This window comes from Notechis scutatus, chromosome 1 (assembly GCF_049901735.1).
Source record: "Notechis scutatus isolate UNSWTSFEM ecotype Mainland chromosome 1, rNotScu1.2, whole genome shotgun sequence".
NCBI lineage: Eukaryota > Metazoa > Chordata > Lepidosauria > Squamata > Elapidae > Notechis > Notechis scutatus.
This window is the reverse complement of record NC_142009.1, coordinates 39,951,179-39,969,490: the sequence shown is the minus strand read 5'-3', so window position 1 is coordinate 39,969,490 and position 18,312 is coordinate 39,951,179. Positions and strand designations below refer to the sequence as shown.

General features: G+C 41.8%; 1 protein-coding gene across 5 annotated transcripts in view; it reads right to left on the bottom strand.

The window, feature by feature from the left end:
* Positions 1-18,312, bottom strand: part of FBXO11 (F-box protein 11) — a 101,171-nt gene that overhangs the window by 37,896 nt on the left and 44,963 nt on the right. Inside the window, exon 1 of one of the 5 annotated variants that reach the window (XM_087961467.1) lies at positions 332-455. The exons of the other annotated variants lie outside the window; for them this stretch is intronic. The gene's annotated coding sequence lies outside the window, so the exon portion shown is untranslated. Of the gene's footprint in view, positions 1-331; positions 456-18,312 lie in introns of those variants that run through there. 5 annotated transcript variants of the gene reach the window in all.

Below are 18,312 nucleotides of genomic sequence, written 5' to 3'. Positions count from 1 at the left end.
GCAACAGGCTTTTAAGGGGCTGCCAGAAAGAGTGGGGGGCAATGTATTTTCCAAAGCCCCTGAAGAAAAACAAGAAGCAATGGATGGAAACTGAACAAAGAAGCCGCCTAAAACTAAGGAGAAACTTCCTGACAGTGAGAACAATTAACCAGTGGAACTGCTTGTCTCCAAGAGTTCTGGGTGCTCTATCACTGGAAGTTTTAAAGAAAAGACTGGTCCGCCATTTCTCTGAAATGGTACAGGGTTCACCCCAAGGTCCCTTCTAAATGTTATTCTGACACCTTTTTTCCCAGGACCTCTACTCAGGATTTGGCATCCTCAGTTTTCCTACCTGAGCAGGGGGTTGGACTAGAAGACCTCCAAAGTCCCTTTCAACTCTGTTAAACACACGTGTATTTATGCTCTGGACTGTAGACATTGAATGCATGTAAACCATGAAAAATATGTGGTAGCCCTGGGCAAAAGAAAGGCAGTAAAATCACTCTAGGTGTAGGGATGGTGTAAAATATTAATATGTGATAAATAATAGAATAATCAAAAATAATAGCACAGAGTTTTCTTTCTATCTATCTATCATCTATCTATCCATCTATCTATCTATCTATCATCTATCTTTCTTTCTTTCTTTCTCTCCCTTTCTTGCTCTTTCTTTCTTCCTATTTCATTTTCTTCCTTTCTCTCCCTTCCTCTTTCTGCTTTTCTTTTTCTTCTCTCTCTCTCTCTCTCTCTCACACGCACACACACCACACTCTCTCCCCCTTCTTTCCTATTTCTTTTCTTTCTTTCTCTTTCTTTCTTCCTATTTCTTTGTCTTTCTTTGTCTGTCTGTCTTTCTTTCTTTCTTTCTTTCTTTCTTTCTTTCTTTCTTTCTTTCTTTCTTTCTTTCTTTCTTTCTTTCTTTTCTGTCTCTCTCTCTCTCTCTCTCTCTCTCTCTCTCTCTCTCTCTCTCACACACACACACACACACCTGGTCTGGGACAAACTGATCCAGCGAGCTCCAGAGCAGCAGTTGGTAGGAGAATGAAGAAAGCAAGCAGCCCTGGGACATCCACTCGCCCTCTCTTTCGGAGCACCTCCGCCACTACTTGCTAATCCCAGGTGACAAGAGGAAGCAGGAGGCGGAGGAAGAGGTAGTGGCGCTGCAGTGGCAGCGCTGTTATGGGCGGCAGCCCCAGGAGTCCTCGCCTTCCCTTTTGGAGCACCTCTGCCGTCACCTGCTTCTCCCAGGTGACGAAAGGAAACGGATGGAGGTGGAGGTGCTGCTACGGGAGGCAGTCCCGGGAGTCCCCACCCACCCTTTCAGACCACCTCTGCCACCGCCTGCTTCTCCCGGGTGATGAAAGGAAGTGGGCGTTGGAGGAGGTGGCACTGCTACAGGAGGCAACCTCAGGAGTCCCTGCTGTCCCTTTCAGAGCACCTCTGCTGCCACTTGTTGAGCCACGGCCGCCACATGGTAGGGAGACCTGGGAGAGCGCCGCATGACTGCTTAGCCAGCCACCTGAGCCCAGGGACGGTGACGGGGGGAAACACAGCTAGCTAGGCCCCAGCCAGAGCCACCGCCCAGGATGAGGCCGCTGCTGGTGGGGAAGCAAGAGTGAGGTGAAGAGTGACTGGGTGGGGCATCAGGCAGGTGGGGTGGGCGAGCATCGGGCAGGAAGGGCAAGTGAGCGAGTGGTGACCGAGCAACCGGGTTGGGGTCATAGCCAGCCAGAAGTCACTACCGGTTCAGCAACCCACACCAAATCATTGCTACCGGTTCACCCAAACCAATGCAAACCAGCTGAATACCACCACTGAAAAAAGACATTCAGTGTTCACTTCATACACAAGGAATTCAGGAAAAATGTCAAACAAGTATGATTACAGATAGTCCTTGGGTTGCAACCATTTGCTCAGTGACTGTTCAAAAATATAATGGCACTGAACAAAGGGGACTCATGACCCATCCACATAAGTTGTAGCCATGTCAGCATCCCTATGGTTATATGGTTATAGGATCAGGTGCTTGGCAACTGGCCCTCACAACTATTGCAGCATCCCAGAATTATGTGATCACCATTTTCATCCTTTCCCTGCTGGTGAATAGGCAAAGTCAATAGGGAAGCTGGCAGTCACAAGCCACTCCTGCAAATAGTTACAGCATTTTTTCCTGAGGAGCTGCAAGACAGTATGGTAATCTCACACATCGCTCTGCAGACTACATTTCATAGTGTCCCCCCACAGCCCCTGCCCACATTCTATAGTACCCATGACAGCCACTCACCATGCATATTCCATAGCATCCATGACATCTCCCTGCTAAGCTGTACTCCTAACACCTATCCACAGCAATCACCCACTGGCCTATTTACCCTGGGATACGATTTTAGCATCTCAGGTCACAGTCATGGGAAGTCCTTATTTAACAACCTGTTGGCCTTTGGTTAACTACAGAAATGGGGATGACCAGGATTGCCAATAAGTAACATGGTCGTGTAACATCACACTTTACAACTGCATTATTCAGCAATCGAATTTCCAGGCTCAACTCTTGTCATAACCCGAGGGCTACATTTCTATCTTATACTCTGATATCATAGTTATGAAAATGTTCTGAATTCTGAAACATTTGAAAGTAGACACACTGCTGTGAAATATCTAATTATAATCCGGAAGAAATTGCTTGCCCCCCCCCAATCTTTCCTTGAATATTCTTCATCTCAGGTATGTCATTTTTCCTGCTAAGAACCCCTAGCAAAAAAAAAAAAAAATTTCCCTATAAAGACAGCCTCTGGGAAAAACTGGGCTTTTACATCTTTTAATAAACACTCTTTACACTTAGAATATTTTCTGTGTAAACCCAAAATACACTTGAAAATGAAAATTTGCTACTAAGTGAGTTAAAGTAAATCCTGTATCATAATTGGACTGGGGAATAAGGATTTTAGAGCTAAATTTATCCAACTGACGCAGCATATAAAGATTTTTATAAATATGCAGACAAACAGTAGTTAGGAAATGTTAAAACCTTTGCTTTATATTTGCTAATACTTTGCCATTCTGGCAAAAACCATAAGATTATTTTATTTACAGCTAGTCCCATCTGTACAATTTTTCTATAATTTTAAGAAAATGCAGTCTGTGATTTACATCCATATTCATTGCTACATATTTAAGAAAACAATAATTTTCTTGTATTACTTATACATTAAATTAGCATCTTGTTTTACCTTTTTAATTTATGAATACTAAATTCAGTACACCTCAAGAATGCCGACACAACTATTTTATATCATGAAGATTTCACCATGTAGGGCCCCAGAGACAGCTTCAAATCTGAAGCCAAAAAGGGCTGGTTGAAAGAGCTGCCTCCCAAGAGCAACTAATCTTTTTCAGAGGGGTGCAGAAACAGCCAAAATTCTGACTATTGCAGCTCTGTTCCAGGACACCGCTGAAGGAGTTTCCTTCCAGGCATAGAGGGAAGCTAAATTCTGTTTGTGGGTGCAGAATCGGGGCCAAAATCCTGAAGATTTCACTCATGTTCCTGCCCACCACTAAAGAAATCCCCTTCTGTGCATGGAGGAGAGCTGATCTCTTTTGGCAAGCAGTTATTTCAGTCAGTTACCAGTAAGAGGGAGCCAAATTCCAAGCAAACAGTGAAGAGTCAATGTGGTAAGAGGAGTGCCTCAGGAAAGAGGGGGAGGCCCTGGGAGGCCAGCCACAGGGTGCGCACAAGTGCCTCTCTGCTCAGGGGCTTAAAATCCTGCTTGGATTTCAGCATGGAGGATTTTCACCTTATGCAGAGCCTCATAGGGTCATTCACCCCCCCCCCCTCCCCAAACTACCCCATGCTCCGTACCTGGAACTCTGTCCACTTAATGATCTATACAATTGCTTAACATCCACAACCGGGAGTGCCAAAATTGCAGTTGTTGAGCAAACAATCACATGATTTGTCACTTAACAACCACTTTCTGGTAAGCATATGCAGTAATTTTGTAACAAAAATGCTAGAATTAACAAATTCAATTTGTATACCCATAGTTGCATAATCAATTACTGTACTTGTTTAGCTACCTTTTTTTAAGCTACCACATTAAAAAATAATTCAATAAAAGGTACATATCACAATGGAAGTAGGCTGAGACTAATAAAATGTGGTCTTATACAGAAGACTGATAATTCCAGAATAAGTACTTCAAAAGCAAGATAATTAAATTTAAATTTGCCATTTTCTAGTTCAGAATAAACCTTGGTTATTATAACAATAAAAATATTATCTCATATTATCTAAGACAACAATTTAAAATAACATCTTACTAACTGGTTGAGAAACAATGGAAAAAGTAACTACCCCCATTGGTACTGTATACAAATAAACTTATAAGTAGTTTTGTACAATTAATTTAATAACCTTATAAGCAAGTTTAGCAGGGATTAATTGCATTACCAAATAATGTGACTTGGTTGGGCTTTCTTCCACATATTCTCCCATTGGTCCAACTATATACAGTATCCAATATACTTTGCCCATTTTATTATACAATCTTTTTACTTGTTCTGTTTTCATTTCCAATAACAGCTTATATATTTTAGCAATATATCATTTGTACAGAGCTCTACATCAAATTCAGTTTTACCCTGTTCAAATCCATAATTCTTCTTATCCAATTTAAATATTTCCATTAGTTTTCTTTTGTTTTTAAGTTAACTTTTTCTCAAGAAAAATTCAGCAAGTCAATGTAAGATAACTGTTTTTATTTTATTTTATTTAGCTATTATTTCCCTTCTAAAAAGGCTTCTTGAATGAGAACCATAAGGAGATTTTAGGAGATAATTTAGAAATATCTTTTGGGCATTGCACACATGATACATCAGTCATCAATATAGAGATTGCTTGAAATAGAAATAACGCTCTAGGTAAAACATTTATTTTGATCGCAGAAATTCTTCCCAACAATGACAGCTGTAATTTTTCCGATTTCAACATATACTGTAGCTTTTAACTCCACTTCATATCTTAGCAGTTATTTTGAAATAGCATACAATTTATATTAGTAAAAGTAACCCCCAAATATTTAATCTTTTTCTCAATTTTAGAACCAGAGTTTTCATCAAAACATCTTGATCTTGTGCAGTCATGTATTAATCAACATCTTTCTTTTCTGATTACACTGGACAACAAAGATTTTCCTTCCTTAACACTTTTAGGTGTTTCTTATAGATTTTTAGCTGCTGATACGAAAAATAACCTGTGATTTAATCTATTAGTAGAAATCTTACATTTTACCCTATGACAATGCCCTTCAATACAGTTGAGTATGCTGCATACATGGAAAAAAAAAACATAGAAAAATATGGAACTGTTGTTGAAGCACATCCAGTACACCAAGTGCAACTGGATTATCTGTGGAGATTTAAAAACAGTGGCCTCACTGTTTGCATACAGTTTGAATATACCAAGTACCGTTCTGACCCGTGTGACTGAGACAGCCATGCAAGAGAATTGCATTACATTAAAATGGGCGTTGGTTCTTACCTGATACGCCTCTTCTCGTGGAACTGCGTAGAGCATCCAGAGAGTGGGAGGTGCTCCAGTCTTCACTTCTCACAGGTTGAGCTATAATTGAGGAACGCTCCTCCTCCTCCACGTGACTCCACCATGCGTTCCCCCAGTTTTAACGAAGACGAGAGGACAACAATAATCCTCTAACCTTAACTATTACACACATCTCAACTATATACAAGAAAGATCATTGGCCGAAACAGGATTCCCCCCCCAGACGGACCAATTAGGGTGGGGCTGGATGCTCTACGCAGTTCCACGAGAAGAGGCGTATCAGGTAAGAACCAACGTCCATTCTCTGTAGAACTGCTGCGAGCATCCAGAGAGTGGGACATACCAAAGCATGTTTGTCCTACAGGCGAGACTCCGTCTGGGTCGGAATCTCCCTAGGTTCTCTCACCACTTGCTGCAGGACTCGCCTGCCAAAGGAAGCCTCAGCAGAAGCGTAAGAATCGATCTTATAGTGGCGTTTAAAGGGAGACGGAGAAGCCCAAGTGGCTGCCCAGCAAATGTCAAGAATAGAAGCCTGAGTAGCCCAGGCTACCGAAGTGGCTGCACTCCTGGTAGAGTGGGCGGTTATCCCACTGGGGACCGGAAGAGCTTGAACTAAATAGGCCTTGGAAATGGTAGCTCTAATCCATCGGCCCACCGTGGACGGGGATACCTTATAGCCCAGCGTCTTTGGCTTAAAGGACAGAAACAGAGACTCTGTTCTCCTGATGGACTGTTTGCGAGATATGTAAATACGTAGAGCCCTGCGAACATCGAGGGTGTGCCACTGTCTTTCTCTTTCGTGCAAAGGCTTTGGACAGAAATTAGGCAGGACCAACTCCTGTGCCCTGTGGAATGCTGTGCTGATTTTTGGAAGGAAGGCAGGGTCCGGTCTCAGAACCACCCGATCAGAGTGAAAAATGCACAGGTCCTTTCTCACGGATAGAGCTGCAATTTCAGATATCCTTCTAGCTGAGGTTATCGCCACAAGAAATACCACCTTAAAGGTGAGAAATTGAAGTGGCACTTCCCTGAGAGGCTCAAAGGGAGGTTTAGTCAAGGCGATGAGAACCTTGTTAAGATCCCATGTCGGGTATCTGTGCACCACTGGGGGGCGCAAATTGGAAGCTCCTTTAAGAAAAGCCTTAATTCGAGGGTGGTGGGAAAGAGGGCCGGAGGAGCCGCCAGCAACCACCGTTGATAGGGCCGCGACCTGTCTTCTCAAAGTGTTGGGTGAGAGGCCTCCATTTAGGCCGTCTTGTAGAAAGGCCAGGATCTGCGCAATTGAAGGAGAACGTGGATTGATGAAGGATTTATGGCACCACTTAGGTTGCACCAGGTTGCATCATAGATGCGAGTAGTAGAGGGCCGCCTAGCAGCTAGAAAGGTGTTAATGACCTGGACTGACAAACCCTCCTCAATCAGCCTTTCCCGCTCAACTTCCAAACAGCTAACTGAAGCCACTGTGGGTCTGGATGAAGCAGAGGGCCCTGCGATAGAGAGATTTGGTCTAGCGGGATCCTCCACGGCGGAGCTACCGACAGACTGCAAAGGTCCGCAAACCACGGTCTCCTGGGCCAATAAGGTGCCACCATGAGAATCTCTGCTCTCTCTAATATCAATTTCCGAATCACCCTGGGGATCAACGGAAGCGGAGGGAAGGCGTACAGAAGGCCGGGAGGCCAAGGACAACGCAGTGCATCGTGATTCTCTGCCCCGTTGGAGGGGTAACGAGAGAAGAACCTTGGAGTTTGCGCGTTGAGTGGAGATGCAAACAGGTCTACCAGAGGCTGACCGAACATGGCTGCTGCCTCCCTGAACAGGTGCGGGTGTAGACGCCACTCTGCTTGATCCAGTGTGGCTCTGCTTAGCCAATCTGCTTGGACGTTGGCGGTTCCCAAGATGTGCTCCGCTCTGATGGATAAAAGGTGAGCCTCTGCCCATCGACACAGCCGCTCGGACTCCCTCATGAGGAGGATGGAATGGGTGCCCCCTTGACGGTTGATGTGGGCCTTGGTTGTAGTGTTGTCCGTTAGGATCAGGATATGGCGCCCTCTCACCTGAGGAAGGAAAGCTCGCAGGGCCAGGTACACTGCGCGAAGCTCCAACCAATTGATGCTGCGACTTTGCTCCGCAGGAGTCCAAACGCCCTGGGCCGACAGAGACTGCAGGTGGGCCCCCCATCCAGAAAGGCTGGCGTCTGTCGTAAGAGTGAGCCTTTGGGGCTCCTTGAAAAGATACCCCCTGTTGGCAGAGGGTTGCGTCCACCATAAAAGGGAGGCGAGGACCTTTGGAGGCACTTTCACCACGAGGCCTGATGTGCTCCTTCCTAAACGCTGGTATGGCAGGAGGAACCACTGCAAGGATCTGGAATGCAAGCGAGCCCATGGGATAATAGATATGCAAGAAACCAGCTTCCCCAGCAGTTTGGATAAATTGAGCAAAGATGCCCTTCCGGTTCGCCTGATAGCCCTGATAGCTGTATGGATACTATCAAACCTCTCCTGAGAGAGGAAGACCCTCCCTTCAACAGAATCAATCACAGCCCCTAGGTGGGCTATACGGGTGGAAGGGATAAGCTGACTCTTCTCCCAGTTCACTAAGAAGCCGTGAGCCTGAAGCACCGAGAGGGTAGTGTTTCTTTGAGCGGTTATACTGCACCTGGAGGGAGAAGATTGACTTGGCAGGGGAGGGGGTTGGGCGGAGGTAGAAGGTAGGGCCGGAGTTACGGAATGTGTGGCTTTAGAACGTTTGCTAAACTCCTTTTCCAGGGCCTTATGACGCCTTAAAGCATCTTTTTGAGAGGCGCTGGAAGAGTCCTTGTCCCTTTTGCGAAGATAGTGTGTCTTCGACTTGGCCTTTAGAGAAGAGCCAATTGGATTGCCCTCTGCCATGATACCAAGAAAAAAGATTGGCAACAAAGGAATGGCGGTTGGCGCGCCTAGGAGTTCGGCTTACTACGTATGCCGGTTTTCCCAAAGTTGGGTCACGTCCCCCTTTTGGAATAAAAGTTTTGTTCTTTTTGAAAACTATATACAAACGGGAAGAAAAATTCTATCTAAATTTAATATTTACATACAGAAAAAATTACTATCTTTATTTGAATTTATTTTTATTTATTATATTTTATTTTATTTTTGTGGGCGGAGCCCAAAGGAAAGAGAGGTCAATTAAACACCAGAAAAAGATAGTAACAATCTACTAACACTAATCTAAAATCCAAAACAAACCAAATGAACGCTGAGGCCAGAAGAGAAAAGGCTAGAAGGAAATAAAGGCAGGCCTCCTAGGCAGCCTCCCAACAACCATGGGAAGTAGGTGCCTGCGCCTCTGAGGGAGCTGCGGGCAGGAAAAGAAGGCCAACGATGTCTTTCAAAGAGAGACAACAGGGCACGGGGCCACAGTGTCCTCCAAGAAGAAACAGGGCTCCACGCGGCCTGATGGTCCTGCTAAGGGCCTATAAAAAAATCTCGCAGCTCACAATCCAAGTAAAAGAGAATTTTTTTATTATTTTAGACCAATCCAAAATGGCGCCGGCCACAAGACGCGCCCAAAATGGCCGCCCGGCTCGACGCGACAACTCAGAGACGCACCAGCCCGAATCGCAGCTCTAACGATGAAAAAACACTGACAGGCTGGGAGAGGAAGCGTTCCTTCCTCTAATGGCGTTCTGGGGGGAAGACGCAACTGCGCACTAAAAAATAGCGCGAGGCCAAGCGGCTGAGTGAAGCGCGCCTGGGGTGAGGCAGGGGAAAAAAGGAGGCAGGGTGGGGGGGGGCAGAAAAGGTTCCGAACCCCGTATCACCCCCGAGTGCGAAATCGCACTCCAGTTGAATTTAGGATCACACTAAAATCACAGGGACAAGGAAAAGGATGGAGAAAGGCAAACCTGAATACAATGGATGGAAAAATCCTGAAACAGCCAAGGAACAATAGAGATAGCTACCTGCTTCTCGAAGGCTGAGCTAAAACTGGGGGAACGCATGGTGGAGTCACGTGGAGGAGGAGGAGCATTCCTCAATTATAGCTCAGCCTGTGAGAAGTGAAGACTGGAGCACCTCCCACTCTCTGGATGCTCGCAGCAGTTCTACGGAGAAAGAAAAGGCCATTCTGAAAAAAAATTGATTCTAAGCCTGAAAAGCATAACACATGAACAACTTGTTGACCGCTTGTTTTTTGCCTCCACTTTACATAAAACTCAGACTGATGGATTTTTTTCTGAAAGCGGTGAACAAGGAAAGGTAAAGGTTTTGTTATTCCAGACAGATATTTCCAATAATAATTAATGTCAAGATTACAGAAGGCATTTTTGCTCGTCCACAGATCAGATACCTAATTAATGACAAGCAGTTCAACAGCAGGATCTGTTAGAGTAGAGGTGTCAAACTCAAGGCCTGAGGGGTGGATTCGGCCCACGGGATGCTTAGATCTGGCCGACAGGACTGCCTGGAAACAGCAAAGGACTGGCCCATGGCACGCAGCCCTCCCAAGCTCCGTTTTCACTGGCAGAGGGTTGCAGGATGCCACTGCAGCTCAAAATGAAGCTTAGAAACCTGTTTTCACTGGCAGAGCAGTCAGGACACCCCAGGTGCCTCCAACACAAGTGATGTCAAGCTGGCCATGTCCACCCTGGCCACGCCCCCCTCGCCCCCCCCAAAGTCAAACACAACCCTGATGCAACCTTCAATGAAATCAAGTTTGACACCCCTGTGTTAGAGGACCAGAAAAAAAATCATCCGGGAAACATTCAATGATAATGTTGAGAATTTTCTTAGCAACTATAGAACACCAAACTATATTCAGCTGATTGACAAACATCTTACAGTATACAAAACCATGAAGTGCATCATGTCACTGAAGATTCATTTTCTGCACTCACACTTGGACTTCTTTTCCAAAAATCTAGGTGTAATCAGTGACAAACACAGTGAAACGTTTCACCAGAACATTGCCACAATGGAAAAATGATATCAGGGCAACTAGAATCAATGTGGCATTTTCCAGGTTTATTTGCAAATTGAAAATTCTTCTGCTTCAGATATTTCAATGTTTTCTCTATTTCTCTTATAGTTAGCATAGATTGTTATTGTTGAAGTTTAACCTGATATATCATACAGATAGTCCATGACTTACGACAGTTCATTTAATGACCAAAGTTACATCACTGAAAAAAGTGACATGAGCGTTTTTCACACTTTTGACCAGTACAGCATCCCCATAGTCATGAGATCAAAATTCAGATAAAGTCTCTTGTTAGTTGTGAAGTCGTGTCTGACCCATCGCGATCCCATGGACAACATTCCTCCAGGCCTTTCTGTCCTCTACCATCCCCTGGAGTCCATTTAAGCTCACGCTGACTTGCTTCACTGACTCCATTCAGCCACCTCATTCTCTGTCATCCCCTTCTTTTACCCTCAATCATTCCCAGCATTAGGCTCTTCTCCAGTGAGTCCTTCCTTCTCATTAGGTGGGCAAAAGTAGTTGAGTTTCATCTGCAGGGTCTGGCCTTTTAAAGAGCAGTCAGGGTTGATCTCCTTTAGGACTGACCGGTTTGATTGCCTTGCAGTCCAAAGAATTCGCAGGACTCTTTTCCAGCACCATAGTTCAAAGGCCTCAATTCTTTGGAGGTCAGCCTTCCTTATGGTCCAACTTTCACAGCCATACACTGCAACTGGGAAAACCATAGCCTTGACTATACACACTTTTGTGGCAGGGTGATGTCTCTGTTTTTTAGTATGCTGTCTAGATTTGCCATAGCTTTCCTTCCCAGGAGCAAGCATCTTTTAATTTCTTGGCTGTAGTCCCCTCCCCATCTGCAGTGATCTTGGAGCCCAGGAAAATAAAATCTGTCACTACCTCCACTTCTTCCTATCTATTTGCCAGGAATTGAGAAGGCTGGATGCCATGATGTTGAGTTTCAAGTCAATTTTTGCACTCAATTTTTCGCATCAAGAGCCTCTAGTTCCTCTTCACTTTCTGCCATTAGAATGGTATCATCCGCATATCTGAGATTGTTGATATTTCTCCCTGCAATCTTAATTCCAACTTCATCTAGCCCCACCTTTCTCATGATGTCCTCTGCATATAAGTTAAATAGGCAAGGCAACAGTATACAGCCTTGCCGAACTCCTTTCTCAATTTTGAACCAATCAATGATTCCGTGTCCAGTTCTCACTGTTGCTTCTTGACCTGCATATAAGTTTCTCAAGAGACAAATAAGATGGTCTGGTGCTCCCATCTCTTTAAGAACCTGTCACAATTTGTTGTGATCCACACAATCAAAGGCTTTAGCATAGTCAGTGAAGCAGTAGTAGTTTTTTCTGGAACTCCCTAATTTTCTCTATGATCCAGCATATGTTGGCAATTTGATCTCTAGTTCCTCTGCCTCTTCAAAATCCTGCCTCTAAAGTCTCTATTTATCTACAAAGATAAATACATTCAAAAATGATTCAGAAACATGGAACGGTGGCTCTAGTGTTCATAAAATTAGCTATGTGAAAGCTATGAAGTTCACGAAAATCAGTCTCCCCCTTCCCGTTGTTGAAGTAATAAGCCAATTGGAGAAACCACTATTTCAGCAATGTAGTTGTGAGGAGGAACCGTCTGGGGGTCAAGTAGGTTGATTTCTAGTTCCTTCCTTCAATCCAGAGGAAAAAATATGGTCTCCCTGCTGTTCAAGGGGCAAAACAAGCTGTGCTGTCATTTCTCAGCATGTTGGAGCTCTCTAAACTGCCATTTTCCTCACCAGAAATCCCCATAAGTATTATTTCTTTAATATAGTTGCACGAGTGAACTCCAGTAGATTATGAAAGAATATACAACTATAAATACATGATTGGGCTTTTAGAAACTATATAGTTAAAAATAGAGCTCTACAGAGTTATTAACACTGGCATTTGATTTTAAGAGATTCTTTTGAAGAGGTGCTATTTGTAATTGATTAACTTTCAGTTAAGAGAGTAAACAAATACACATTCACATTTGAAAAGATTTATCACTTCCTAGTTTAAGCATTTAGAAAATGTGTATGACCACACATCTTGCATACATAACTTTTGTTGGCTAACAACCATTCACAAGAAAAGCAGAAGAAGAAAAAGAGAAAGCACCATTAAAACAGTTATAACGACTCCAGTGCTATATAACAAAATCACAGCACAAACCACATTTGGCAACCCCATGGAGGTGGTATATGATCCTGAGGAGAGTTAACAAGAACAATGAAATGAAATATTCCTTAAGACTTGGGAAACAAAATAATATTTAGAAGAGGTTTCCTAATGCATTGGGATGGGATATTGTAATGGGACTGTAAGAGTAACCTTGAGGAACTGGAGGAAGAGCCACAACTAAGACAATGGTCAGGCAAAAGAGATTTGTGTCTCAGAAAGAAATGTAATCTGAGAAAGCTTCTTAGGCCTGACTCTCTCCAGTTCTCTTATAAAGGGAGGGAATGGTGTGGCACATTTAGTCTTGCAAGGTTCTTTTACTATAACCTTATAATAAAATATTATTGTATTATAATTCATAAATTTGGCTTTCTAATCCACATTGAAGAGCTGACAGGTAGATTTTATTACTATAGCCAGTCTAAATAATATATTTCCTGGTCATATTTCCTACTTTGTAGGGCTCACAAGAGTGATAACATGCTAAGAATTAAAGTTCTCTTATAAAGGGAGGGAATGGTGTGGCACATTTAGTCTTGCAAGGTTCTTTTACTATAGCCTTATAATAAAATATTATTGTATTATAATTCATAAATTTGGCTTTCTAATCTGCATTGAAGAGCTGACAGGTACTTTGTAGGGCTCCCAAGAGTGATAACATGCTAAGAATTAAAGCTGAAAAATCTCCAGCTGAAGTAGGGTCCAAAATGCCAAGGCCATTTGGTCTTGCTGCGATTGAATCAGAGTGTTCTTTCACATCTTTACTCTCACAACCTCCAGGCAATAAGTATTAATATTAACAGCACTGCTTGTATAGAGAAGAGTAGAGATGTGTAACTGAGGATCAGCATATTGATATTTCACCCAGATGATTGATCTCACCCAGCAGTGAGGAGATAGAGAAACACTGAGACATCCATACAAGAGAAGACTAGGACTAGAACTCTCCCCCATGACTAATAACCAAGTAGAACTACCATGGAAGGAGGAGAGAATTCTATCATAGAGTAGTTCTGACTATTTGCTGGCAAATAGCCTCTACTCCTATCCCCTTAATACCATGATATGAGAAATCCCCAAAAGGTCCAGGAGGAGAAAGTTGTATGCACCCTTTTCCTATCTCAAGCCCTCTGATTCAATTTTGGTCACAATCCAGCCTAAAAATGATCTGAATAATTCATTGTTTATAAGCAGAGTAGAAGGAATGGAACCCCCTCCTCCCATTTAGAATGTTTAGACGATTTACTTACCATTGTAATGTTCTGCATCTCCAGGCAGTATAAAGTATTAGATTCTGTCTTTATTCAGATGAACTGAATTGGCAGAACCAATTGGCAGAACCAGGTTTTCAGGCCTTTTTGGGCCAAAAGAATGAGTGTGGATCTCATCTTGAAGGTTTAACCTATAAACCTTATATAACCTGACACCTGGGTATCTAATCTAATAATTCCAACTCTAACCAGAGCTAATGCACCCAATTACAACTTCTCGAGAAAAGTTTCTATAATTTCCCATTTCTGTTTCATGAGAGGGATGAAGCCAAGAAGCACTGCTTTTCAGTACTAGATTCTGTCTCCTGGATTAGTCTTTCTGAGAAGATCAGGCTCACCACATCTTTGTATGTTTTTCAGAAACTGCTAAAAATAGTCCTTTCAGGGAGTGCTTGTAGGGTGAAAGAGTCCATTTATGTTTGAAAACTAAATACTGTTGTTGTTGCTGCTGGTTTTGTATTACAGTACCTATTAAATATATTTGAATATTTATTTCTTTGCTTATGATAAATGCCCTGTGGCTGTTTTAATTTATACTTTATAAATTGCCAGGATTCCAAGCAAATTCAGAGTTAAATAAACAAAGCATTTTGTGATACGTTTCTATGTACATCAGTGATCCCTGCAAAAGCTCGAGTTTTTATAAATATTCACAAAGAACCAATAGGTTATAAATGTAACTTATTCTAGTTTACACTATTTAATGTTTTTAGAACCTTCATCAGCTTCAACAGGAACAGAAACGAAGACATTGGTTGGCTTTGAGCTACCCAAAGAGTTGAAGTAAAACTTGAGCATCACATTCTCAGTTTCAATTAAAACAAGAAAAATAAGACAGGCAGAACAAATACCATTATATAAAGAAATACAACAAGTACAAAGTAGGTAATGCTGAATTTGGAAAGAAAGGGGGACTTAAAGCAATCTGCAAACCTAACATCTTCATTAATCAGGCATAAGTATTAAGCTGATCATGGGAGTACTTGGTAGTTGTACTGGGTACAGGATTTGTCCAGAACAGATAAAAGTCTTTTTTGTTTTATTCTAACCACCCTATATAAATTATTGGACATTACTGCTACATTTTATCCTAACTATTGCAAGCACAAGCAATACAACCAAAACAAACTAGTGTCTTAAGAGTTTAAGAGAGCTGATTTCAACAAGCTTAGGAGAGCTTGGGAAGAATTCCCAAGGAGGAAAACAACTCAAAAAGCATGGGAAATGCTGAAAATGAGCTTATAAAAGTCCAGTCTAGCACAATACCACTAAAAAAGAAAAATAAGAGATTCCAGAAGAAACCAGTATGGCTGCATATAAACCAAAATACAAAACGACAACTAGAAAAGGTGAAAAGAGGGGGAAGATAAGTAAGGCAGATTGCCAGCAAATAGTCAGAACTACAAAGACAAAATCAGGAAAGCTAAGACTCAGAATGAACCAATGTAAAGCATAATTTTAAATATCCTTCTTCAACATGTAATAAACAAAAAAACCAAGGAAATGATTGGTCCATTAAACAGAGAAGATGGCAAAATGGTGATAAGTAGCAATGAGAAAGCAGAACTACTTAATTCATTCCTTGTATCTGTAGAAAAGGGAAAAAGTAGTCCAACTTATAAAAGAGCACCATGAAATACATATTAGAAATACAAGCCAAAATAGGCAAGAAAAAGGAAATACAACACTTATACACCTTAGATAAGTTCAAACCACCAGGACCAGATGAATTATATCCCAGAGTTCTGAAAGTCCTGGCAAACATGATCTCGGAACCACTTAACTATATCTTTCAAAGATTCTGGAGCACCGGGGAACTACCAGAGAACTGGAAAAAAGTTGACATGGTTCCCATTTTTATAAAATAAAAAATAAAAAAAAAGGGGGGGTGGAAATCCAGGAAACTACAAACCAATCAGCCTGGCATCAATACTTGGGAAGATCCTGGAAAAGGCAATCAAGCAATGGATCTGCGAATAGGTAGAAGCAAGCAAAGCTATTACTAGAAGTCAACCGGGGTTTGTTAAAAGCAGATTATTCTGAACAAATCTTATTGCAATCTTTGGCAAAATGACTAAATTAGGGGACCAGCAAAATGTTGTAGACATAAAATACTGGGACTTCAGTAAGGTATTTGACAAAGTAGACCACAAACAACTTGTTTTAAGATAGAAAAACATTTTGTCTTATTACACATGGAGACGAAACAGCATACAGGGGGAGTTCAAAAATTATCCTCATGGTGCCTAGAAAACAATCTGCACCTAAACATCAGCAAGACAAAGGAGATGGTGTTAGACTTCTGAAAGAAGAGAGAGGAACCCGCCTCACTTTACCTCGAGGGGGGCTGTATGGAGAGAGTTTCCTTCTTTAAATTCTTGGGAGTCTACCTCAGCGAAGATCTTACCTGGAAAATCAACACAACCCAGGTGGCCAGAAAGTCCCAACAGAGACTCCATTTCCTTAGGGTCTTGCAAAAGAATAAAATGGAACAACGACTGATGGTCTCCTTTTACCGATCTACAATAGAAAGTGTCCTCACATATTGCATTACGGTGTGGTATGCTGGCTTGACAGCCGCAGATAGAAAGACATTACAGAGGGTGGTGAGCACAGTACAAAACATCGTGGGCTGGACTTCCGGTTTGGGTTTCTTCAGCAACAGACCGAAATCCGCGATCGTGCGCGGTTTCGATCTGTGCTCGCCGCTGGAGCGCCCCGATCCTTTGAATTTGGGGCTGAAGCCACCCCGTAGAAGTGGTGAAGAGGGGGGAGATTGCTAGCCGAGTGGAGGGGAGCCGCATCTCTCTTCCTTGGCTGGTCTAAACTCCCTTCCCAAAGGCGGTTGCAGCGGTGATCAGAAATGGCCACCTCAATGAAGAACCCGACTGGATAAGATTGTGCAGGAGGAAGACAAAGAGGAAAGCAGGACAAACCGGGCTAAACAACAGAGAACATCTAAGCAAGGTACCCTGAATCTAAAAGTACCTAGAGGAATACTTCTGAAAGAAGATCTTTAAGCGGCGAAGGAGAGAGAAAAGGAGGTTAAAAACCCTTTTTTAACCTTTATATTGACAATTACAAATGGTATGGAAAGAAATTTATATTAATCTATTTTGACACTAATAGGCAACCTTAAGCTGAAATCTAAGTGTCAAAAGGAGAATAAAGATTTTTTTTGTTGGTCATTTTAAAGCCCCAAAAAGGAGAAGAGTGGAGGCAAAAGGGTGGGACTTGGAATAATGGAAAAATGGAGTGCCACCTGGAAAAATAAAGAGGATTAACAGTGAAACTTTGAAAAGACTCCTGAGGATACATTGTAACTGAAATCTTATTAAAAGATACAGTAACCCACGGAAAGGAAAAGTAAAGAAAACAAACACGAAGGAACAGTCTGGGATCATTTGGTGATTTGAAAAAAAAAAACATTTTTGGCATTGGTTTTTTCTTTCTTTTTCTGTTTTTACTTAAAGTCAATTGGGTGGTTGTTCAAAAGTGTTTAAAATGCCATCACTCCTGGAGAAATTGAAGATGAGTCTTAAAAAACAGAAAGAAGATGCAGAAAGGGGAGGAAGATCCTTTGGCTTCGTATTTGAATTTTTTGAAATGGAGATCCTTAACTATGAAAAGCAAAAGGAAAAGCTTCAAGAGCAAGAAGAAGGGCGGGACAAAGAAGAAGCCATTTTCAATGATCAAATAATGCAAAGTGTGGTAATAAGGGGAAAGGAGTTAAAAGTTTGAGATCAAAGGGAACAGCCAAAAAGAAAAATAGTCTGAAAAAGAAGTATAACAGCAAGGAAAAGCAGAAAAGAAAACTACAGAAGGGAAAATTGGAGAGAGAAGGGTATAAAAAAAGGGATGAGAAAAAGGGGGGAAAGATAGAAAGGGAAATAACTTATGAGGGACAAAATCAGGAAATAAAGAAAAAGGGGAAACGTACTAGGATTAAAGGTATTTGCTCAGCTAGAAAACACAGAGACAATGGTTAAATTAAATTAAAAGTAAGGATTCTGCAAAGGTACAAAAGATAGTGTTGTGACAGTAGAATATTGTAATGAGTTAGAAATAAAATAAGTAAATAATCTATGAGATTATTGTTATGTATTGTTATGTAATGGTATGTTTATTTATAATTAATGCAATAATAAAGAAGAGAGGGGAAACATTGCAATTGTTTCTAAAGATTGATAAAATATTGAAAAGAAATGATTTATAAGGAAATTTATACCAGTTATTAGAATGAATTTGAATAATTATTTTTCTTATTAATAGTAAATAATTTATAAGATAAAACTGTATGACTGTCCAATGGTATGCTTATTAACAGTTAAGTAAT